General features: G+C 41.0%; 1 protein-coding gene across 1 annotated transcript in view; it reads right to left on the reverse strand.

Annotated features, from left to right (window-relative positions):
• MAPRE2 (microtubule associated protein RP/EB family member 2) overlaps window positions 1–25,853 on the reverse strand; it is a 2,455,004-nt gene extending 2,429,151 nt beyond the window's left edge. The window contains exon 1 of the mRNA XM_044066619.1: window positions 25,783–25,853. The gene's annotated coding sequence lies outside the window, so the exon portion shown is untranslated. The remainder of the gene's footprint in view (window positions 1–25,782) is intronic.
• Between the last annotated feature and the right edge of the window lie 452 nt (window positions 25,854–26,305).

Raw genomic sequence — 26,305 nt, forward strand, 5'->3', positions numbered from 1 at the left:
CTTACTCCCCACTATCTTTCAAACTTCTACCATCGTAACCTTGTATAATACTCCTTATAAACATATACTGAATAATTACAATATAACACCAAGCAACCTTAATCAACATGCTCTTAAAACCTTCATCCATCTCTATTTTACTTCTACTACTTCTTAAACTTTCGTATCTTCACTACCTCACCCAACCCTGTACCTCCTACCATACACAATGCTATCACATAACTAACCATCTTAACTCCCCTCTCACTCATTCACATTCATCTATTTCTCCCCATCTATACCCTATAAATCATCTCCTATCCTTCTCATACAAACTATTCAGCTCTCAGATGATCTCCACTCCCATAGCAAATATGAACCCCTTTACAATCACAACAAAACCCAATCCTTTTATCAAACTGCTAATTTACCTCACTAATCCAATCTCTCATCTGATTACCAGTCTCTAATCGGGTGATATCCATCCCAACCCAGGCCCCTCCACCTCCACACACAAGCCTATATTATTCACTTCTTTAAACTCCCAAAGCATAGTCAACAAAGTCACAACCCTCCATGCCTGGCTCATGCACAACAAACCTGACATCCTATCTATCTCAGAAACATGGCTAAAACCCTCTATAAAAGGCTCTGAAATAGTTCCAGCTAACTACTCTATCTTCAGAAAAGATAGGACCCACAAAAAAGGAGGCGGAGTAGCTCTCCTATATTCATCTGCCTTACTAATTACTCCTTATAACAAACCTATTCCGCAATTTAACAACGCCGAATTACGTCTAACTCTCCTACAAGTTAATAAGCATAAACACATATGTCTAGCATCCCTCTACATTCCCCCAGGAAAACATATCTCCACACTTGAAGATATCCTCTCCTGGCTCTCTAACACCATCAACAATGAAACCATAATCCTAGGAGATGTAAATATTAATTGGGCCTCCATCCAGTCGCCAAATACCCCCCTTAACATCAACCTATACAACTTTTCCCAATTAATCAACACTGTTACACGCCCATCTAAAAACCTCTCTTGTGGCAGTATTCTAGATTGGATTCTAGTGTCACATCCCCACAATTTCTCAGACAGTGGTACTCTTCCCGATCCTTTAAGCAATCATATGCCCACCTTCACCCACCAACTCCCCTGTACCTTATACCGCACCCACAATTGTATTACTACCCGTAACCACAAAAACTTCAACCCAACAACCTTTTTAAATTCCCTAAAAGCAGTTAACTGGAACAATCTAAGGACACTATCCTTAGAAGACGCAGTTGCTCACTTCAACTCAATATTCCTAGAAATACTAGACTCCCAAGCCCCTCTGAGGACAGAGAATAAAAGCTAATTCTGTCCCCTGGCTAACCAAAAACACACTGTCAACCATGCGACTTAGAGATAAAGCCTGGAGACTATATCAGAAAAACAAGACCCCTGAACACCATATTGAGTACAAAACTCTTCGAAATAAAGTAAAAAGTCTCCCAAGCCCCTCTGAGGACAAAGAGAATAAAAGCTAATTCTGTCCCCTGGCTAACCAAAAACACACTGTCAACCATGCGACTTAGAGATAAAGCCTGGAGACTATATCAGAAAAACAAGACCCCTGAACACCATATTGAGTACAAAACTCTTCGAAATAAAGTAAAAAAGTCTATTATCTCTGATAAACAAAAATACTTCTTTACACTCCAAAACAATAATAAAACAAATCCTCAAAGATTTTGGAAAGGAATTTCTACCCTCCTTAATCCCAGTAAACCACACACCCCTACCCCAGACCCAAATGCCCCTGATTTAGACTTAGCTACTCAATTCAACTCCTTTTTCATTGAATCTATTAGCAAACTAACTTCCTCATTCTTTATCCCCACCACACCACCTAAAACACCCCCACCCTCTCCTGCTAACATTCCACCCTTCACTACCACTCCTTCCTCACTCCCATCCACTCACCGTCTATCCTCCACCTCTTCTCCAACCCCTACTGCAACTTCTTCCTTACCATCCTCTACTTCTCTCTCTCCCCACTCAGTTTTATTCTCACTAAAACCTATACCCACTTCTACTATAAAGAAACTCCTTCAGAAATTGAAGCCATGTACTAATGCACCTGATAACATTCCCTCTCACTTTCTTAGTATAGCTGCTGAAGCAATTGCCTATCCTATAAGCATACTAATCAACCGTTCCATCCATGAATGTACAGTCCCCCAACTCTGGAAACAAGCTTTCATCATTCCTCTGCACAAAGGTGGTAATACTTGTAACGTCAATAACTTCCGACCCATTGCTATCCTGTCCCCCATTTCTAAACTCCTAGAAAAGTGTGTCCAACTCCAACTCTTACCTCATCTCTTAGATAACAACCTTCTAACCCCTACTCAACACCGTTTTAGGCCCAATCATAGCACTATGACAGCCCTCCTCTCCTATCTTGAGATTGTTAATAAAGCACGTGACTCTGGCCAAATTGTCTCCACCCTACTACTTGACCTCTCTAAGGCCTTCGACACTATCTCACACAGCCTGCTCCTTTCAAAACTTAATCTCTCTCCATCCTCAGTGAACTGGTTCTCCAGCTATTTATCAAATAGATTCCAAGCTGTAAAATGGAAAAAGGCCACTTCCTCTTTTCTTAGTACCCCCACCGGAGTTCCTCAAGGCTCCATTCTCGGTCCCCTTTTCAATATATTTATAAATGATTTCCGCAAATCAATTCCATTCTCTAGCATCATCCAATATGCAGATGATTCTACCATTATCTGCTCTGCCACATCTCCCTCTATGCTCCAAAAGCTTGCACAAGAAGCTTTTTCAATTACTGAACATTGGATGAAAATAAACCACCTGGCTCTTAATGTCTCCAAAACTAAACTAATGGTATTTACCCCTTCAAAAACTACTCCTTTCAATATGAATACATTCTCAATTACTAGTGAAAATAATTCATCCCTGGAACTGGTGTCTGAAACCAAGTTACTTGGTGTCCAAATTGACAACCAGCTTAATTTCAACTCACATCTACAACTAAACATTAAAAAAACCCATCAAAAAATAGGCATGCTCTATCGTCAGAATCAGTACCTTACAAGCTCCTCTAAAATCACTCTCTCTTCTTCCTTTCTTATCCCCTCCCTTCTCTACGGAGCCCCTCTGCTAACCAATCTTCAGTCCTCTCTAAAAAAACAACTTTCCTCTTGCTACAACAAAATCGCTAAGTTCGCAAACGGCCATAGGTCCTCCACCCACCACTGTTCCTCTCTCCAAAAACTAAATTGGCTTGAACTTCCTAATCAACTGAACTATACTCAGCTAACCTTAGCTCACAAGCTCATTCTCAAACCATCTCTCTGTCCCTCCCTGTCTTCTGCCTTCAAAATGCACCTACCAGATAGAGTTTTAGGGTCAAACAATCAAAACCTACTAGAAGTACATAAACCAACTCGTCCCCCAGGTAAAAACTTACTATTGTTTAACCTTGCCCGTCTCTGGAACTCACTCCCACCATCCATTCACACCACTCCCAATCACTACATGTTCAAAAAATCTCTACATATGTATCTAAGGTCCCAATGGGAATGCTCTTGCTCCCATCCCTCATAAAAATATGGTATTTACATCTTACTTTTCACTCATGTTACCTGACTGTACCTTATAATGCTTATGCTCCTTATAAAATAACTATTCTGTATGTGTAAAGTAGCATCACTTTTCACTAGATTGTACTGTTTGAATATCTCCTGAATTTTGAACTTAATGTTTGTATCTTTTACAATTGTATTATTTTTATTATCATTCTATTGTTTGTACCTAGTTTGTTGTTTCCTGGAGCTTTTCTCCCCAGGACTCCATTGAAAACGGGTTCTTTTTGGCCCAATGGACCATCCTGGTAAACCAACTGCAAATAAATAAAATAAATAAAACAGCTGCAGTCATTCCCCTTCATAAGGGAGGACCTTCCAGAGACCCAAGCAATTACAGACCTGCAAGTCCGACCAGCCTCATATGCCAAGCCATAGGAAGACTTATCATGAAATTAATCAATCAGGACATAGGGAACCTCCTAGCACTGGACTTGCAAGTCTGGATTCATCAAGGGCAGATCATGCTTACTCAACCTACTGGATTTTTTGAAAAGATCAACAAAGCAATGGATGAAGGCAAAATGGTACACAACACATACCTTGACCTTGCCAAAGCTGTTGACACAAAGGCAGAGTAGAAAGCTAAATTAACCCCCATATCACCCAATGGAGTGTGAAATGGCTCACATAGAGGATGCAGATAATTAAAATAAGGGAAGTTAACTCCACAAAGAGACCAGTCATCAGCAAAGTCCCCCAGGGTTCTGTGCTGGGACCTCTCCTGTTTGACATCTACCAATACCAAAGGGCTCTGGCTAAATATGCCTGCATATGACTGCAAACTAGGAGCAGACATTGAATTCCCAAATAACTTGCCCATCCTACAGGAAGGTTAACATTTGTCCCAAATAAATAATTGGTGCCGAAATCATGGACTGAAACTAAAGGCCAAAAGCTGCATTACTGCATCCTTTGGAAAGTCATCTTCCACAGGGAACTACCACATTGACAGTTTGCTCCTATGAGTTGAAACAGTTGTTTGGGATTTGGGAACTTATTAGGACAATGACCTAACCTTTGACCAGCATGCGTCTATTGTAAGAAAGCCCTTATACATTGCACAGCTTATGTCACTGTCCCCCTTCATTCATCCCTTATTAGGCCAATCATTCAATATATTTACCTCTTCGGCATATATCTGTCCAGGCACATACAACAACTGGAATGCCCTCTGAGATACCTTATTAAACAGGATACAGTGCCTAAATAACATGGCCTACATAGACTAACTCAAAGCCCAGTCGCTATATCGGGTATCCTGAAGACTACTAAGAGGTGACCTGTGCCTGGAATACAAGGCATCTTTCAACCCAGTACTTATGGATTTAATGCACATCAACAAGTTAAATGGCATCAGAAAACAATCTAGGGATCTAAACTTCCTCTACAACATCAACAGAACAGTTTGGAAGGACAGGTATATCTCAAGAGGATACTGCTGCCATGGAACAGACTCCACATCTACATAAAACAAAGTTCATCCCTGTCCATATTCAAGCACAACTTACATCTCTGAATGGGAAACAGAAAATTTATCCCAATTTATAGTGCTTTGCAAAATATGCACAGAGGACAGAGTAGCAGCTTCTAGAATCCAAACCTTTCCAAAAACCATAGAAGAAGCCAAGGTCCTTGTAGAGTGAGCCTTGACCATGCCTGGAATAAATTTGTCATGGTGACCATAACAAAAGGTAATGGCCTTAGGCAACCATTCGGAAATAGGGAAATAGTTATCAGTTGTCCCTTCTTTCTACCTTCACAAGAAATGAAGAAATGATTTGATGATATGAAAGGTTTAGTTCTGTCAAGACAGTACCCGAGCTGTCTGTAGACATCCAAGGTATGCAATATCCTTTCTCCCTAATTTTAGGTTCAGGAAAGAAAACAGGGGGATGGATAGTTTGACTTAAGGTAAGCTTGGATACCCCTTTAGGCATAAAAGAAGGATTAGTTCTCAAAGAAACCCTGTCCTTGTAGAAAATGGGGTAGAACTGACTTACCATAAGAGCTTGCAATTCGGATACTCTTCCTGCAGAGGTCAAAGCAATCAATAAAAATGTTCCCATGTTAAAAAACCCAAGTCAGACAGATTAGATGGTTCAAATGGAGCAAAGTTTAGCTTCTCTAACACAAAGTTAAGGTCCCAAGGATGGGTCACCGATTTACTTGTAGGTCTGTTATGCAAAACCATGTTCAAGAACATTTTGACATGCTACTGCCTTGAAAGAGGAGGATCCATGGGCAGACATGTTGAAATGGCTGATAAATTAATCTGGATAGAGAAATAAGAAAGGCCATAGGATCATAATTCACACAAATATTGTGAAACCAGAGAACAACTAGCCCTGAATGGGTGCTGGTTATGTTGCTGGCACCAACCAGAAAATATTTTCCATTTGCTAATATACAATTTTCTAGTAGAAGTTTTTCTTGCATCCATTAGTAACTGCTGAATGTCTTCAGAAAACAGGTGCCTAAAAGGAATTAAGACCATTTCATCCAGGTGGTCAGCTGAAGATGATTAATGCTGGGATGGCAAACACCTCTCTTCTAGTTTGCCATCAAACACCTCTCTTCTAGTTTGAGTAAATCCATTCTGTGAAGAAGCTTGCTGTTACTGCCCCTGGCCATTTCCAAAAGAAGGGAGAACCATGGTTGCCTAGGCCAGAAGGGAGTCACCACAAGGATTTTGTGGGATTCCTTCTGAATCTTCAGAAGTACCCTGGGTGTTAGAGGAAATGGTGGAAAGGCATGCAGGAATGTTTCTTCTTGCATGGAGTCCTGGAACAGAATTTTTACCAGTTGATTGTTAAGAGAGGAGGCAAATGGATCAAATCTTGGAAGACCCCTGAATCTAGCTTTCATTTATGAAGGCCTGCTCTGGTCTGGTTCAGTTTGTCTGCCATACAATTTTGCTCTGATGGAAGGTAGGATGCCTGCAGATTGCAACTGTGCTGTGAAGCTATACACCAAGCTAACATGGCTAATCTGCAAAGCGGGCACGGCTTGTTCCCCCTTGCCTGTTGATGTACTACAACACTGTGGCATTTTCTGCAACTGCTTAAAGAGGTCCCTGGGACCAAAGGTGGTTCAGACAATTGAGTGCTTAGATCAGGGTAAACATCTCTGATACAATTATGTGCTTGCAGCTATCCTTGGTGTCCCACATCCTCTGCAATATTATCTCTCCTGAAACTGTTTCCCAAGCAAAGCCTAAAAAAGCATCTGTGGTAACCAATTGCTTTCGAGCAGGGAGGGAAAAGGGGAGACCTTGATTTAAGGATATCTGTTGTCTCCACCAAGAGAATTCTCTTCTGACAAACCCCAGTACTAGGATCTGAAAATATATTGGGTATTGATGCTGGGATCAAAGTGATTTCAGATACCACTGTATGTTTCTCATGTGGAATTTTGCCTGAGGTATCATGAGAATCATATAGGTCATGAGGCCCTAAATCTGTAGGTATTCCATCTCAGTGACTGAAGTATGAGTGGAAAAAACTTAGAAATAGATTTTCTCCTGTGGAAGAGAAGCTCTTTGAACTTAGGTTGTCTAGTTGACATACCAGGAATACAACCTGTGTGATGAACTTAAGAAAGACTTTTGAATGTTCTCTTGAAATCCCAATTTGTGCGAGAGGTGCCTCACCAACAGAGATATTCCTGAAATTTTGAAAAAAAACTCTGTAAAGATAAACAATTTGTCTAAATATGGAAAAATAGTGATACACTGTAACCTGTAATGACCTGTAACTAGAGCTAGACACTTAACACTCTTGGTGCAGTCGATAGTCCAAAGGGTAAGGCAGAGAACTGATGTTTTTTATATGATCAAGGATAAAAAAAAAACTTTAAGAAAAGCCTGAAGTCTGGATGAATAGGAATGTGATGATAAGCATCTTTTAAATCTCAAGTTTCCTGATAACAGTAAAGAGGAAGAAGGGGCAAAGGGTTTTAATTTGAGCACTACCACAAACAGGTTTAGGAAAGAAAGACCCAGAACTGGTCTCAAAGTGTTTTCTTTCTTTGGGACTAGGAACATCCTCATATAAAACCCCTTCCCCACCTGGGAAGGAGGAACTGGTTTTATCACAGTATGTGATGAAGAACAGGGGGAAACAAAACATTCTGATCTGCAGGATGAGGAATGACCTCCTGGAAAGGAGGAATTTCCTCCCTGTGCCATCTGTAACCCTGACAAATGATTTTCAGAACCCATCTGTCTGAAACAACCTGTTGCCAAACAGAAAAACGGATTCAGACTTTCTGGAAAAGAGAGGGCCAGGGTGGGAGGGGGTCACAAGGTCTATTGAACAGTTATTCAGGCTTGCTGGAGTATCCTTGGTTTTGAGAGGTTTGAGACTTTTTTGGGGACCTCCTTGCCACTACTTAAATGTCTGTTTACCAGAATTCTGCTGAAACTGTTTATTCTGTTTCTTTCCAAAATTGGATGAGGAGAAAGAAAATCCATTGAACAATTTGAAAAAGGAGATTCCCTGGATCAACCTGCCTCTTTCATCACACTTTTTGATCAACTCCACAGCAGAGAGGCCAAACACTAAATCTTTCTTCAAAAGAGAATCTAAAATCTCATTTTTAACATAATCTGGAAGGTTCTGGGAATGCAGCCAAGCAAACCTCCTTAAAATTATATCAGCGGCCATAGCCCTGGAAGAAGCATCAACAGAGTGATACACACATTCTGCAAACAATGAGTAGTGACATGTGCAATACAAGAAACTAAGTTATTTAAAGCTGATTTTTATTCACAAGAAGAAAATGGCAATGTAACATTATTCATACTTCCACAATACATCAGAAAAACCTTTAACATATGACCCTGACAACTTAAAATTCTGAAATTCAAAGTTGCTGACGCATATATTTTTCCCATACTTATCAATAATTTTCCCATCTTTATTAGAAAGAATTAGACTGAAATTAACTAAGTGCTTAGCAGTAGAGGAGATATTGAAGGCTATAGCTACTGGATCAGGTATGGGAATAGTACATAAAAATGTAAAAGACTAAGGAACTTTATACATCCTATCTGCCTTTTTAGGGAAGGCTGGAAATTTGCAAGCAGTGAGAGATGCATCCTCTAAAGCAGACAAGACATGAGGAATGAGTGTGGGTTCTGGAAAATCCTTCTGTAACAACTCATAGTATTTTTAATGGACTTCAAAATCTTACTGATGTCTTTCTACATCACTGTTGCAGTATTCATTACAGAAGGGAAGTTCTGCCATGGGCAGCCCAACTATCTGCCAGTATAAAAAAGCCTAAAAGAGGTACTTTTTGTAAGATCTGTAAGTCATTTTTCCCTAAGACTCTCAGAAGCTGTTTGTCTTCCCTAGCCATTTATCTTGAAAACCAGTGGCTTAGACAATTAGCCAAGGGTACTATGGCAGAATCATTTAACTCAAAGATACTCCCTCTAGGAAGGAAAATGGCCAGGAAGTCTTGGCCAGATTCTTTAGCTGTGCAACCTCTGCCGGACGACCCTCTAGAAGCAGGTAATAGGTTGTTCAATGTTTACACTGGATTCCTCTGCTGTGATGATGCCAGAGGCCAGCATGGATCCAATCTTTTCGCACATCCTCTGAGGCTTTGCAGGTGTCTGCTCCAAATGTCAAGGGGGGACCATGGTTGATTATCTCGGAGGGTCCTACAGGGACTCCGCAGATATTGGTCAAGGAAGAATTTCCAGGTTCTCTTCTTAAATCTCACCAAGGGTCAGAACCCTTTTTGTATTTGTTAGGGCTGATGTCCCTTCTAAGAAGAGACAAAAACTGAAGCATGTTTCAGTCTGCCCTGCGGATCCTCAAAGGGAATGACAAGAAATTACTCAGTACATGTTCTCTGTCTTTATGGCCCTAAAGCCTCCTGATGGGGTTTTAGTACCCACTCCTCCTTGGACCTCTACCCTTTCTAAAAGGCTTAGGGAACTAGATTCCCCGGTTGAAGATTCCCTGTCAGGTCCTTGTCCTAGTCTTCACAGACACACTTGCATTTGGCTTATGGTCCTGATGAAGAGGAGTCTTTCATGAACCGTCCTTTGGGGACACAATGACTAGGATGATGGAATTATTTATGTGGGATTCTTTTCAAGTATCTGATATTCAGAGAAGATATTATGATTTGCTTCAGGAGGATACTCAAACCATCAGTAGTTCTTCCTGTGTTGGCTGCCTTGTCAGATACTTTCATTGCTGCTTTCAAGTCTCCCGATTCTCAGGCTCCTGCTCCTAAGAAACCTGTAAGGCTCCTGAGAATTGTCTAGTTTTATTTAAATGCCCTGCTGATTTTGCTGTGGTGTCAGTCTCTTCTGACAAACCTTCTAAACTTTGCCCTCTTCCAAACTTTTGCTTCTGATAAGGATATCAGGGCAATGGAGAGGATTGGCAAGAAAGTTTACACTGCTTCTACCTTGTACTTTAGGGCTATTAATTACCAGACCCACATGAGCAGGTACGCCTTGGCCTTGATTGCTTAGGCTTACCAGGTTCCCTCTCCCCTCCCTGATTCTCATGGCAAATCCTGTGCCTTAACTTTTTTTAGGTTCTGTTTCTCAAGTGGCTCTCCACTCTATAAGTGTAGCTATGATCCTGCTGCCACCTCTTCTAGGGCTGCAGCTTTTGGGTCAGTCATGCAGTGTTACTCTTGGCTTCAACTCCAGTCTCTTCCTAAGGCCAAGTTGTTGGATGCTCCTCTGGATAATACACATGTTTTTGGGACTGTTGCTGCTGACATGTTTAAGTCTCTTCAAGAGAAAGGCAAAGCTTTGCAAGACATTAAACATTTTGTGTCTCTCCTATTCCTAATTTCCACAGGAATTATCCTTCTGGGTCTGCTTTTGTTCGCAGGCAACCCCACCAGGCCTGAAAGGGCAGGAAGGGTGGGATGTAGGCCCCGTCTGGTAAGACTTCTCAGATTTCTGTGGTACAGAAGCCTCCTTTATCTGATAAGCCAGCTTCTCCTTGACAATTTTTCCCCCTGCCTTTAGGTCAGGTTGCTTTGTCCTTTCGGCTCTCCATTTTTCTTCCAAATTAGCATCTCATCATTTCCGACTTTTAGGTTCTTTCTATCATCCATCAGGGTTACTTTATGGTATGAAAATCTCGCCCTTCTTTTTCAAGGATTCCTCAACCTCCTCTACAGCAACTTCCTCTTTTCCCGGGGGGGGGGGGGTCTAGGGTCCCTGTTGAACCAATGAACCATTCAACCTGTCCCCCCTTTCCAAATGGGGAAGGGGTTTCTATTCCAGAATGTTCCTGGTTCCTTGAAAGGAGGGCACTTGGAGACCTATTTTTGATCTCTCCCAGTTCAACACTTTCTCAAGATCCCTTTCTTTCAGATAATTGCTCTTCTTCTTTTATTACCGCAGGCTTTTCTGGTATCCTTGGAGCTGAAAGATGCTTACCTTCAATGGAACCTCAAGCTTGTTTGGCTGCAGCATCGTCTCCCTCTGAAATTCAGTGTACCTCTCCTTCCTTGTTTCAAGAAGGAATTCAAGCAATTCATTTCTGCAAAAACCATCCCAGAGCTTCAAACTATTACTCAAAAGGTATTCCATACTGTTGAAGCATGGTTCTTAAAACGCTGCCTACTTCTTAATGCCAAAAAAAACAAAACTCCTCCTTTACAAACCAGATCCCCCCCTTTGGACTTCTCTATCTCTTCTATTAACAATACTCTCATATCACCTGACTCTTCTACCAAACTGCTAGGTGTGACTATTGACAACAATCTTACCTTTGATTATCACATAAACAACACTATTAAAACTGTACATAGAAAACTGGGCTCCCTCTATAGAATTAAAACATTCTTATCCCCAACAGCCAAAGCTACTTTGGCACACTCTCATCTCATTTCCACTCTTCTCTATGCCTCACCAATTTACACTAACCTGAAGAAAACTAATCTTTCTAAATTGACCACCACATACAATAGTACAGCAAGATTTGTTACTGGTAATCAATTCAGAACTCACCACTGCCTGAACCTACAACAACTCCACTGGCTTGAATTACAAAGCATGTTGCTTCTTTCCCAACTTCCCATTATCCAAAGTGCTTTTTATCTGCCAAACAACACTCCTTCATTTTCTAATCTCTTCACCCCTTATTCGAACCTGAACTCACTTCGCTCCTCTAGCAAACTCCTAGTTACTGCTACCAAATCCAATAACCTTGCAGGTGACTCCCGATTCTCTAACTCCATTGGTAAACACTGGAACTTATTGCCCACTGAACTGACTTCTATTTTATCTCCTGTCCTTTTCAAACAAAAACTTAGACTTTACCTTACAAAACACTGGCTATGTCCCTGCCTTAACCCAGACTGAATCCATGTATTCAACTATTCCCACTTCCCCTTCATCTCTGTGACTTCTGCTACCTTCTATTTTACTTCCTCACTATTCTATCACTTACCCCTCCTCTATTCTTCTTCTTCCTGATTATATTACTCAGTTTACTGAGGGTTCATATAAATATCTAATCTACTTCCATAGTTGTCTTTAAATGTCCTTTTCTCTTTCTTATGATGTTTGATTATGCTAAATAAGTTATGCTTGTGTTTTGCTTACAAGAACAATGAGTACATTATTGTACAAATGTTAATTCTGAATACAATAAGTTTGATTTTTTTTTATAATATTTTCCTGATACTGTATATTTTTATGTTGCTCTTTATTGCATCTTATGTAAATAGTTACTATGTCTTTGTGGAGCTTTTCTCCCCGGGCCTCTGCTGAAAATGGAAATATATCCAGTTAGACTAGCCCGATTAACAAATGTAAAATAAAATAAGTGGTGGATTTAACAGTTCGCTCTCAACCCAGGCCAGCCCTTTCAGCCTCTAGTCCCTTCTCAACAGCTGTTCAGCAATGCCTCAGACATAGTGTGGGGGGCATCTCTTAGTCATCTGAAGGTTCAAAGTCTTTGGCCTCCCCATCAGAAGTCAGTCCATATCAACATCATAGAGATGAGTGTTCTGATTCTGGCCCTTTAGGCTTTTCATCTCATGTTCTCCCCAAGGCCCTTGAAGGTGTACACAGACAACACTACTGTGATGTAGTATGTCAACAAACTGGGGGGCACAAAATCTTACCTCCTCTGTAGGATGGCGCTTCAGGCTTGGGAAGTGGTTCCCAGTTATCAAATCTTCAAGCAGTATACATTCCTTCAAAGCACAATCTTGTGGCAGACTCTCTGAACAGATCCAAAACACAGGCTCACAAATGGATGTTTCACAGAGACATGTTTCTAGACATTGTCCATTGGTGAGGTATTCCTCAGGAAGATCTTTTTGCCTCCCTTTGAACAGGCAGCTGCCTCTCTTCTGTTTCAGAGAACCATACCATTTGATGTGGAAGATGGATGCCCTTTCCTTTCCTTGGAAAGGGAGGTTTCTTTATGCTTTCTATCCTCTTCTATTCTCTTCCTCTACATCCAAGAGTCCTGCAGAAGATTCAGCTAGACTTCCCAAAAATCTTGCTAATGACTCCCTTTTGGCTGAGACAGCACTGGTCTCCCCTCTTAATACATCTGGCCAGGGGCTTCTTTTTTTCCTTCTCTTCTTTTGTCCCTAGCTGGCAGATGGCGGAGGAGGTCAACCCCTTAGCTGGTAATCTGCTGTGGGTGCCACTGGATTCCAGACTTTCTTCATGATTCGTCCTGTTTAGCCCACATCTTCTTTCATGCAGATTTGTGAACTCACCAGTTCATGGAGCTCTCTCTGTAACAGTCTGTTTGGCAAGCGGCTGGTGTCCATCCTGCACATATGTCCAAACCAGCACAACCTCCTGTCCTGGATCTGTTCACTGATTGTTGACTACTGATCACATCTGGTCTGGATACTTTTCATTTCTAATGCAGTCACAAAGCAAGAGTCCCAAGATCTTGTGAAAGTATCGAATTTGGAAGACATCAAGCTTGTTCAGGTCTGGCTTGAGAAGGATCCACGCTTCTGATCCATAAAGGAGAACTGGCAAGATCAGTGCCCAGAAAAGGCTAATCTTGCTGGTGATAGAGATGTTTGTCTTTTTCCAAAGACACCACTTGAGTGAGGCAAATGTGGTGGCTTGGCCAATCCTGCTATGGACCTCAGCTGTTGATGCCACCTTCTTCTCCTGGACCAGCAAACCCAGATACTTGAATTCTTGTCTTAGCTTGATCTGAACTCCCCAGAGGCAAATGGTAGCTTGTGACCTGTCAGTTGCCTTCACTCTGGTCTTGTCCGCGTTTATCTGTAGGCAATATGACTGGGCAATGTGGGTGATGTTGTAGAGGATATCTGTGGCCTCAACATCACTGTATATGAAAATGGTGCTGTCATCAGCAAACATCAGGTCAGTCACAAAACGGGCTTTGTCATACTGGACTCACTCCTGCCCTCAAATACTTTCCTCATGATGGCATCCACCACTATTTTGAACAGCAGTGGAGAGACCACATGCCATTTATGGACCCCAGTCTGGATGTTAAGCTCTTCAGACAGTTCATTACAAATGCATGCCTGGCTGGATGAACCACTGTATGACATTTGAAGGAGTTTGATGATTTTCTTCTGCATGTCTGGATGTTAAGCTCTTCAGACAGTTCATTACAAATGCATGCCTGGCTGGATGAACCACTGTATGACATTTGAAGGAGTTTGATGATTTTCTTCTGCATGTGCTTGGTCTCCATTGTCTTCCACAGGGTAGGCCAATGGACATAGTCAAATGCCAACTTGAAACTGATAAAGATAATAACTGTACATTGTCCACACAAGGTTCTTTCCTCCATTAGCTGATAGACGGTGAAGATTTGATTGCACAAATCCTCTGTTCTGAATCCAGCCGGTTCTCCCCTGCTGGTTTGCCCAGTGTTTTTGCAGCCTGGATTGTATGATCCCCATAAATACTGTGCCAAGGATGCCATGGTAGTTCTTGCATTCCCTATTGTTCCCCTATTGTCCCCTTCTTGTGAATGGGTATGATAGCCGTCTTCCATATGGAAGGTATCTATTCCATAACCCATAGCAGCTTCATCAGTGCATGGAGGCAGTGGAACAGGATATCGCCTCCAGCCTTGACTGCTTCCGCAGTGACTTGATCTACTTCTGATAGCTGTGCATCAGTAATTGGGGTCACAGGGATATTGATGGGTGGCAGATCGACCATTGGACCATGAGGTGGGTTATGGTTGTAAATCTCTTGAAAGAACTTCCTCCAATGTTTCAGGCATTCACACGGTTAGCACATGAATGTCCCACCTGCTTTTTTAATGTTATTGCTGGTGGATTTAGTTTTCCCACTCAGTCGTTTGAGAGTGCTGTACAGGGTATGGTACTCATGCCTGGATGCTGCCTCCTCAAGATCAGCTGCCACCTAGCTGCAATATGCTTTGCTTTCTGCTTTCAGCCTCTGATGAACTTCTCAATTGAGCTGCAGGTATCGTTCGTAACTGACCAACTTTGCCTGCTTCCATTGGGCTACTAGATCCAGGCATTCATCAGATATCCATGGCTTTGTTCAGCAGCAGACGGGTGGGCACAGCGATTTGGCACAATCTATGATGGCGTTTGATATCTGCTTTTCTGCCTCATCTACATTCAGACCAATGCTGCAAACTGGTTTGACAGTGTGATCTGGAATTCCAGTTTGTGGACATGGGTCATCAGCTGCTTCCAGTCCAGCCTGGCTGGCGGAGTTGACGAGCACTTTGCACACTGTGACTGAAGCTCCACCATGGCATGGATGAGGTAATGATTGGAGCCACAGTCAGGTCCTAGCAAAGCACGGATATCCTTTACTGATGATCGGAAGCGAGAGCTGATCAGGATGTAGTCTAATGGCCGAGTCCTTGCTGGATGGGTTTTGCCATGTGAGTTGGTGTCTGTGGGAATGCTAGAAATGGCCATTATATTCCCACAATGAGACTGTTTGATGCAGCAAGGGAAAGAAGGTGCAGGCCATTATCATTCATGTTCCCATGGTCACATCTACCCATAGTTCCTTCCCAACCAGACCTGTCCACGCCAATGTGGGCACTGAAGATGATCATCCATGGGATTGAATACAGCATGTATTTGAGCTGGTTGTGGAAGTTATCCTTGGCTGGGTCTGGACACATCCTGGTTGATGCATAGATGAACAGCATGGTACCATTGATGGTGAGCACTGCCAGGCGGTCCAATATTGGGTAGAAAGCAATTATGCTTCTTGCAGCCCAGCTACCTACCATAAACCCGACACCAGCCTCTCTCTTCTCACTGCCACAGTAGTACAGCTTTATTTTACTGGCTATAGGTGGTTGGATGGTCAATTTTCTAGATCCAGTGAGTTCTAACTCCAACACTGCTGCGATCAAGATTTTGCATTTCATGAGTTCCTTGGCAATGATTTGCTTTTGGCTGATATGGCGGCCAGTTCAAGCATTCCACATGGTGATACAGGTTTCCAGTTTTGATGTAATAAATTTCCTTCGGTAAGTAGCCCACTTCTCACCAGCACCTTGCATCCCCAGTGCTGGCACATTGGCTGCCCCAGATGTGTTGCATAAGCAAATGAGTTTGTTCGAATTTCCATGTGGTGTCTTGTCTGGTTTCATAATTCTGGTCCACTCTGCAACTGACATTGTGGATGACAGAGTTTTGATCCCTTTCAGGTATCTCTTTTCAGAGGATGTGCTCACAATTTTACAGGAGGCAAGGAGACCCTCAACCAGAAAATCTAATATGTCCAAATGGAAAAGGATTTTCGATCTGATGCCATGCTCTTAACAAGGACCCTTTTTCTGTGGGGGTCCCTTTGGTCCTCTCTTTTTTGTATGAGTCACTACAGTCTGGCTTGGCATCTTCTTTTGTGAAGGCACATCTGTCAGTCATTTCTTCTTGTCTGCCCTTGAATCCTCATCCTCCTTTGACTTCTTTTGAGGGCAAACAATTTCTTAAAAGGTGCCCTGCATATTAGGCCTCCAAGAAAATCTATTTTTCTGCTTGAGACATTAATTTTGTTTTGGAAAATTTGATTCAGCCTCATTTTGAGCCCGCATATTCTGCTTCTTTGCAACATTGTACCTAGACAACTGTTTTGTTGCTGGCTCTTACTTCTGCTCGGAGGGTTTTCTGAGTTCCAGGTCCTTACGGCAATTACTCCTTTGCTGTTTTTTCACAGGGACAGGGTGTCCTTCATACCAAGTCTTCTTTCATGCCCAAGGAAGTAAAACATGAGCTGTCTTTGAATCACTCAGTACAACTCCCTTCCTTTTTCCATTCTCTTTAGTCTCTTAGTGAGAGGGTCTTGCATATCTTGGATTTGTACAGACAGTTCAGGTACTATTTGATTAAAAGTAGGACTATTCTTAAGTCTGATCCACTTTTCTGATTCTTTCATCTAAGGTCTTTGTGTTTGGATGTTTCTAAGCAAACCATATGCTCCTGGATATCCAAGGACATTTCTTTTTGTTATTCTTTTCAAGGCAAATCTCTGTCTGCTTCTGCTACAGCTCATTATATTAAGGATGTTGCCTCTTCTGGTACCTTCTTCAAGGGGGTTGGACACCAATTCCATCCATGAAGCTGCCACTTGGTCTTCAGTGCATGCCTTTACTAAGCATTATAAGCTGGATATGGTTTCTAGGGCCAGAGCAGGTTTTGCTGAAACCATTTTATGTGGGTTTGTTAACGGCTCTTCACAGCTCCCACCTCCCATTCTCTTTCTTGATCTTTTTACTCTCCATTCTGCAACTAATAATGTAACAGTGATACAGAAGGGCATAGTATAGTTTTATAAAATCTTACCATAACAGTAAATGTCCTTCTCTTCACTGTTGTAGTATTCGCTCCTTCCCTCCCTCCAGCTTCCTTTTGTTTATTCTGCATTTTTTTCCTTCTGGAAATGCATGGACTACTTTGTCCTGCGGTGACTGTTCTCTTCTGGGGCAATTCAGTTCTAGGTAGTTGCATCTGTACATCCATTGTATACCCTACATTCTGTGTGGGGAGCATAAATATGATGTGAGGCACAAACAAGATCTCTTTTAGACTTTTTTTTATACTGGCCGAGTATCAGGCTGCCCAGGGCGGGACATTCCTTCTGTAACTAATACTGCACCAGTAAAGAGAAATCTAATCTAATGTTATGGTAAAAGATTTTACACAATTGTACTTCCTCCCACTGAAAACAGCAGGAAATTTTAGCAATAGTCTGACAGAAAGAGAACCCCCCCCCCCCACAAAGGGAAGATCAGTTCTCCTCGGAGTCTGAGTCTAAATCAGAATGAGGACGAAACCCTGAATCCGCCCCTGCATCTTCCTGTTCTGGTTCAGAATCTTGAATATCAACAGGAAAGGAGCCATCCCTTTTTCTTTCACCAGAGACTACTCTACAAGAAGGATCAATAGTCTGAATCAAAGCCGGAGCCAGTCCCAGTAAACTACTCCTATCCAAAGAAATTTGAGGAGCAGTAAATTAATTCTTGATTTTCTGTTTCATTTTTGACATGAAAAATGGGAACAACCCTGTTACTAATGGCAGTTGCTGCTTTCCCCATGGAAGGGTACAGCATTCTGATGCAACAGGAAACCTTCCCTGTTCCCCCACCCAGGACTGACAAGAGTGGTTCTCCCTTGCCCACCGAGGGGACCCAAACAGCTGCCGAGGATGTGGCTAACCCCTGGTCCATAGTGGCTATAGGTGCTTCACCACAGGAATCCAGGGTAAAAGATGAGTGGTCTGAGGTACAATAAATGGTCACAGCTGAGTCACTCACCTGTGGCTGAAGCAAACTGCTAGCCAGCTGTAGTGGCAAAAGCTGTTTGCTTAACTTTTTCTTTTTGTGACTGGAAGAAGGGCCAGCCATGGGCATGACAATCAGTTCCATGGTCAAACAAGCAACAATGCCAGTAAAACTACCAATCCACAAAAGTTACTTTTTTGACAGAAAGAACACAGTAAAAACTACTTTCAAAAACTATGGCAGTCTCACAACCTTAAAATAAATAAAAATTCTCCAGAGAAAATAGTTTATCAGTTAGATAACACTACTACTAAACTGACAGAAACAACTAATGCACCATTTAAAAGTATGTTACAATACTCTTAAAAGAAAAGTAATAAACCATCAGTAAAAAATAAGAAAATGGAAGTTTTTTCCATAAAAGGTAACTTATCTGCCTAGCTAAGAAAAGCACAATCTGACCATTAATCCTCAGTAGCCTCAGAGGAGCATACACTTCAACCGCAGGAAAGCTCTGAATGGCTTCACTCTCAAACTTGTCTTTTAGTCAGCTCATCTCAAGCTGCTCGACAATTTGTGCATGTGGAAAGTACCCTTAAAGCTTTGGAAGCTGCCCAGCTGTTATATCCTTAGCAGGATATAACCCATACAGCTAAGGCTATTGCAGTGGTGATCAATATGAACATCTTATTTTCGAAGCCCATATCTAGTAAACCTATATTAGCATCCTATAAAGTTTATATTAAATCCAAATATCTGTAATTGCTATAAATAGTTTATAGGTGTGTACTAGGCTAATGGCCCTGGAGCCTTTACAAGCCTAGCCCATAGAAGTGCCCTGGCATTGTGCCACCCGAAGTTAGGTCCCATTGCCTATATCGAGTACAGCCACTGGAGTGATCCCAGGGGTGATCTTTGTATTACCCATCCACTCATCAAGATTTCTCTTGAAGAGGGCCAGCAAGGTGCTCTGCTTGACATGTATGGGAAGTCTACTCCATAGCATGGGCAGTCTCTGGGTTATGAACCTGTCCCTCCAGCATGTTCTGTTGATTGTGGTAATGAGGATGAGGTCTCTGGAGCATGTGGTGTGGAGGGATTGGGATTTCTTTAGCTGTAGCATTTCTAACAGATCTGAGTCAGACACGGCTTTGTAAGTCAAGCAAAGATCGCCTCTAAGAAGGCGATATGAGACAGAGAATAGCGGGAGCCTTTTGAGTCTGTCCATGTAGGACATATGTTTAATGCCTAGGATCCTCATCGTGAGGTACTTCTGTGGCCTCTCCAGCTGTTGCAGGTGTCTAGTGAGGTACATGCCAAATGGGGCATCATACTCAATGACTGGTCTAATGAGGGAAGAGGAGAGTGAGACGATGATGTCTTTCTTCCTGGATGCAAAACCCTTGGTAATGAGATGTGCCACACAGAAGGACTTTCTGACCACAGTGGTAATGTGGTGGTCGAAGGAGAGGTTGCTGCCAACCTGCGTCCCCAGATCTCTTATAACATCTTCAGTGTTCAGTAGGCTCTCATCGGTGTGGTAATTAGTAAGAGCTGAGTTTTTACCAAAGAGGATGATGACACTTTTTGGCAATAAGCTTAAGGCCATGGTTTTGACACCAGTCATTGGTCTCAGTGGGGCCTTTCTGTAGGATGTCTGCATCACTTGGGGAGTTAATAACAGCTCCCAACTTGCAAACCTGGTCAGCTAGAGTCCTTTGTGTTGGCCTGGACTTCTGAGAAGTAGATGCCAAACAGGACCGATCCCTGTAGGACTCCACTTGTGACTGGTCGGCAGTCTGACTTGGAGTCTACTACTTTCACACTGTGTGTTATGTGAGCCAATTTGCAACCCACCTAGTTATAAAGGGGTTGATGCCTAGTTTGGTGAGTTTATCAATAATTCCCAAGTGAGGAATGGTATCAAAGGCCTTGGCCAGATCGAGGTAGGCTGTATGCACTGCCTTACCACTATCCACATCCCTGGTGACTGACTCAAAGATGTCAACCAGGTTGAGCAGGCATGATCTCCCTTTCACAAAACCAAATCACGTGGGGTCTAGAGTTTGGAGATTTCCTATATCTTTGTTAATCAGGTCCATGATGATGCACTCCATAGCTTTACATATCAGAATCGCCAGGCTAATGGGGTGGCAATTCCCAGGGTTTGTAGTTGCTCCCCCCTTTATGGAGAGGGATGACTGTAGCAGTGCGCCATTCGGTAGGGACAAAGCCTGAGGTGAGGCTGCGACTGAACAGGGCACACAGATGTGTTGCTAGTTCACTTTGTAGTAGTTCACATAGAACACAGCCAGGGATATTATCAGGTCCCATAGAAGCTGTATTCTTGGGCTTGGACAATGAAGCTTTAACCCGTGGTGAAGTAATGCTGGGTGCCTGGTATTCTTCCAGTATTGTGAATACGATAATAACAAATAATTGTAATATAGTGTAAATAGTTTATATCTTCTATTTCATATGGTTATTTTTCACACTGTTATTCTATAGTTAAAAGGTCTTTGTTTTTTTTAAGTTCAGCTGTTATTTCCTAGTTCAAAAATGACATCAATTAAAATATTTTAAAAAGAAAAAAAAGCAAAACGATCACTTTGGCAGCAGCATCTTCAGTCCTGAAAATATGGTTAGGTCTAAAGGAAAGTTGGGTTTGAGTACCCACTGATAGAGGAGGGGTACCAGGAGTGGTGTGATGTCATCAGACCAGTTCTCCCTTCCTCCAACATATTATTTATGTAAATGCTTTAGTAGAGCACAACTGTATTGAAATTAGCTGAGCAGTTTGCCAGCCAAGTATGACAAACTATTTCATTGAACAGCTTGGTCTGCCAATAGCCAGCTATGGTGCTTACATTGTTACACATGCATATGCACCTACATGTACTTTTAGGAAATACGTGCTCTTATTCCAACAATTACACAAGCAATTCTCTAAGGCCTGTTAGTGCTGAACAAAAGGGAATGAAAATGATTCTATATAGTTATATATTCTTCCATTTCCTTTTTTGTGTTAACTTCATATAGTGATATATTTTCACCACATTTAAGCTATCTGTATTATCATTGTATTCATATATTCCTTTCAGCAGGTGCTGGTTTTCTTCTTTACATTTATAAGGCAAGAAGTAACATCAATAGATCATGTATACTATCAAACAGCCTGACTACAAGACTACAATGTCAGAATCTCACCTTTTATGCTGGGAAGATGATAGGATTCAGAAGTTCTATCCTCACCAGAAGTGCCCGCATTCAACTGTATTTTATCCATACCCCATGAGCCTATATTCAAACTTGGGTACTGACAATGAAGTGCCACATCAAAGGGGAATATTTGAGTCACAAGGCATTGTCATTTGCAAGAAATGTTAAAAATAAGGCCACATCTACATAAACTGGTAGCAGTTCAGATGAGTGTCAAACAACCATTGTACTTTCTAAAAAAGCGTAGAGCCCACACCCACTTTTTCTTGGCCATATTTTCCCAAATCAGTATAAATATCATCTCTGGTCTTTCTACAAACAGGCCATAGACCTAGTATCAGGATTTACATGGTCAATAAAGAATGAAATTAATAATCTGGGATGGAGTCATTCACATCACAGAGTTCAGAAAATATGAAAAATAAAACTACAGCTGTTTAGGTAACATGGGATTTGGGACACCTGCTATGAGATTATTAATAATTATTGCAGCAAACAAAAATTAGTTTATGCAAAAAAAAAAAAAAACCGTGAGAACATACTTAAAAGATATAGAATGATATTATGATATTTTCTAAACGGTTTAATCTCTGACAAAATGGAGGTGAGTGATAATAAGCGGAGAAAATACATTTATCTCTGACATATGAAAAAAAAAACAATCTTTCATTTACTTAAGTTTTAGCATTTTTACACTACTATAAATAAAAGTGTATGTATCTTTGGTTACCTTCCATAGAAGCCAGTTACTCAATTTTTTGGCTGAACTGCTGTAATTGCTACTGCAGGCTTTGCAATGTTAAATCTGTGCTGCTTGAAAGTTAATACATCTAAATGGTGTACAACATGCAGTCAGATGCTCTGTATGGATATCTTAAAGAAAAGTAAGAAAAATCTATATAACAAATTAATTAAATGAAGATGATCACAGAGCTGCATATTACCTTACAATTACCTCACAACAGCATCATACCCCCCAGCCTAATGAACTGTGTTAACTACTAATACTCAGACTCTTATAACTAGCTATAGGTAAGTAAACTAAGATTCTTTCACTTGAGTCAAGACAGCAATATTTCTTCAAGAAAAACTTACACATTACACCCACCCCTAGATAAGTGCAAGTTATTATATTACACAATAAAGTCATACTGTTTAGCGCTGTACTAACTACTTTGCCTGAGACAAATGTCTGCTTTGAATATAACTATGACAGTACATTGAATAACTGGACATAGTATAACAGTTTGCTTACTAAATGAATACAATCTATATTCTTACAATCTCTGGTCACCAGTGAGGACAGGGCCTTGAGGGTCTTTTGTGTCAACTCAGTTAACAATGACAAATAAACATGCATATACTGATTTGCTAAGGCAAAACACAGCTCATGCCAGAGGCCATCTAATGCATCACATTTTCCATACTTTTTCTTGTGCTATGAAGGTCTAACCACTTCTGCAGGGATGTAGCCAGCATGTTTTGCAGCATTTCTTGAAATATACATCAAAGTTAAACACCAAAAGCACGTCACCTTCCAAAAATACAGCCACCACTCCTTGGACAGTAATATATTTCTCAAGATTATACTGTACCTCTTCAACACTACTAATGCTGCTAAATAGGTTCATAGGTTCATAGATTAGTACTAAGCTAACTGCCCTTGTGAGCCATTTTAAGCCTAGCCAATTATCCCTTGTGAGACTCAAACCCTGCACCTTGTGTTTGTAAGGCAAACACCTTAACCATTAGGCCACCCTCCCTCGATCTATACATATACACACGCACACACATGCACAAACACAAAACACACCCACACACATATATGGATCTATCTCATTTGACTGAATGCTTTTTAACTGAAACACAAATCACAGAACTCAGCTGACTGAAAACTCATTTGAATGAATCACAATTGACAGAAAACATTCTACATAACAAAAATATCCTGTTATGGGTGGGGCTCCATTGCACCCCCACACCCTGATACATACAGTATACCTGTATACTAACTCAATGGTCAGACAACTGCAGAGGAAAGAAAAAAACACTGCCCATAATGAATCAGTGCTGGAACACAAACATAGACTACAGACATGGGGGTATGATGTAATGGTGGCTGTGGCCAATCCATACATACTCTTCTAGACTCACGTCCCTAATGATTAGAAATGGCAGTACTGCATGCTTTCTATAGAATTACACAAATTCCTGTCAACAGTGATTCAGTTAAATAAGTCTGACCATTTGTGACTTAGTCAAATGTACATTCAAACAAATGAGACCCATATATATATATATATATATATATATATATATATATATATATATATATATATATATATATCCACACACACACATATATACACACACACAGATGGCAGGGGGGAGAAAGTTAATAGCCACACCTCTCAATTCTGCAGATTTCTGCAAAATGTCCAGATATTTGCCTCATATTTTTGGTCTGTTTTTCAAAAAATTGTGGCAAATCATTAAAGACTGATGTTTGAAAATAATGACAGACATAGCTTTCAGAAAATTTGTGTTAATGCAAAATCTATTATTTTTATTAACTTTCTAAGTTCGTAAGAGCAATATTTTAAAAAAAATTCCCTATTTTTGAGCCTTGGTCCCACTTTTATTTATAGCTTTGTCCAGATTTCTTGCTCCAAGAGGTTGAAAGGTATGAGCCACAGTTAGTCTGGATCCCCAAATATATGGCTTAAAAAGTGTGCATTATGATATATTTGGAGCATGCCCAATTACTCCCATGCTTTTTCACATAAAACCACATTCATTACTGATATAGTCACTGAAAAAAAACATTATGCTTACTGTTTGCAAGCATATTAGTTAATAAACATTCCAGCCTAGTTTGCTGGATTTTGGTTATCTGTCTGAATACCACTTTACTGTCATAGTTCATATGTAAATATGTTTCCTCCAATGGCCACAATTCTGTAGGTATATACAATATTTATTTCCAAGTTGTTTCTACAATATAAACATTTCACATTAATTTAGTGTACACTATACTGGATGCGGATATAAATGAATACATCACGCAAGATAAAGTTAATACAAATCGTTTTTTTTTTTTTTTTAATTTTCTCTAGATCAGCAGTTCCAGTTAACAGTGCTCATTATTATTACATGGTAGTTATATTGGAGCATGGAGTAAAAGGGCATTGCACACAGTGGTCTTGCCCTTCTTCCCTTGAGGCCTGAACCATGGAAACTACATAAGCATTTTGTTTTATTATCTCTGACACATTGTTTCCGTACTTCTAGCCTACAGCAACTGCTCACTTCTGGAATGGAAAATTCAGTGCCTCTGCACTTTTAGCCACAGCAAATAATATATATGATGCATCATTTGTGTTTTATACTGTTTGAGCCACGCTAAGACATGAACACGTTCAGTTCTGAAAGAGACAATAATAAACCATTTGTCTGTATCACGGTGCGTGTGTGCAGCACACCAGCTGCTTTCTTCTTCTTTAAAGGAGATGCAAATTAAGGTAAGGGTGACAGCTGGCCCCATCTGAACAATTAAGGTTGGACAACTGCCTGAACGAAATAGTAATAAATACATTTATATTCGTGTGAGTCGCCAAAAGCCGTATTATTACAGTTATCTGGGGGGAAACGCACTACTTAACTAACAGACAGTCCAATTTGGCCACTGGCTACACGCCTCTAGTCATAATAAACGATTTTGTACTTCTTCAGTCACCAAAAGCTGCAGTTATTGTTATTATTTTACCACAGGCACACACATGCATACTATTCCGGTCTCACGTTACTCGTAAAAGTGAACAGCTGATTGCTTAATACATAAACAAAGTGTTTCTGGTGCTAGTGCCCTGCCCAGCTTTTTCTGTTTAAAAATAAACGCTTGAATATAATTCCCTGTAAAAATGCAAATAAATATGTAAAGACCCCTCCGCAATAACAAACAAGAAATATTTTAAAATATTTTAAAAGTGATCAACACCGGAGTTCATGAAAGACCTCTCAAAAAGATCAATACTAGTCTAAACTGCAACCGACATCATATCTGCTAAAACCAGATGCAGCTAAATCAGCGAAAATCAAAACGGTGTATTCGGCTACATGAATTACTTTGAGGGGTCATTAAATCGTGTACTGTACAGCTTTAAATTCACTTGACTCCTCTTACCTCCGTTTCCTTGTCTTTTGACAGCTGCTTTGTTTACTCCACCCTCAGCAGAGCAGCAAGTAAGCACTTACACACCCTTCAAGCCAATATCACGTGACACATCAGCCGTTTAGACCACTGTGTGAGGAACGGGGGGCGTGGTCTTGGAGGGCGCGCCACTCGAAGTGCGATTGTGCAACGTGGTCTGTGGCGCAGGTGTTTGTATGAGTGTGTGATAGTTACGTGGCGCTTTACCCGGTGCAAATGTTGTAAAACAGAATGTGAGTGACTGTGTATGTACTCATATCCTTCAACCAATCAGGGACAAATCCCGAAAAAAAATCAGGGTTTTTTTTTTACATACCTCTAAACTGTACGGCTTTTCGCCTCATACTTTTGGTCTGTTTCTCAAAGCATTGTGGTTTTCTGGCAAATCATGGAGGGATGAAGTCAAAAAATAAAGACAGACCTTTGAATTACCTTTCAGAAAATGCAAAACCCGTTATTCCATCAACTTTATAAGTTTGTAAGCCCAATCAATATT

This window comes from Protopterus annectens, chromosome 3.part1 (genome assembly GCF_019279795.1).
Source record: "Protopterus annectens isolate FY-2018-M chromosome 3.part1, PAN1.0, whole genome shotgun sequence".
In the NCBI taxonomy this organism is placed as follows: Eukaryota; Metazoa; Chordata; order Ceratodontiformes; family Protopteridae; genus Protopterus; species Protopterus annectens.